Consider the following 389-nt stretch of genomic DNA (forward strand, 5'->3'; position numbering starts at 1 on the left):
ATGCGTCTTTTCCACAGCGAGTTCCCTCAATGCAACTGTGGCGGAATGATTACTCACGGCTTCAGATTGGACCCCGTCAAGCGGCAGCACATTGCTGGGAGATTGCCACAGGCACAAATTAATCAGATAATAATCAGCATACCGCTCGTGTAAAAGTTGTTTTTAAAAAATATAAAATAAAAAAAAATCAGCCTTTACTCAGTTTTGTCAAACAGGTATTAGTGTATTTTTTTAATTCGACAGTATGAAACAAAAGCAAAGTATATCAATCAATCAGTCCCATTTAGAGAATACATGTGCGCGCTTTATCAACATTTTAATCTGAGGCTAAAGGTGCCCCTCTCCTGCCCCAAAAATGTTTTCCAACCCACGTATAGATAATGTGCGGC

The sequence above is a fragment of the Idiotropiscis lumnitzeri genome, chromosome 16 (assembly GCF_059441095.1).
Source record: "Idiotropiscis lumnitzeri isolate Australia: NSW breed Sydney's pygmy pipehorse chromosome 16, RoL_Ilum_1.0, whole genome shotgun sequence".
NCBI lineage: Eukaryota > Metazoa > Chordata > Actinopteri > Syngnathiformes > Syngnathidae > Idiotropiscis > Idiotropiscis lumnitzeri.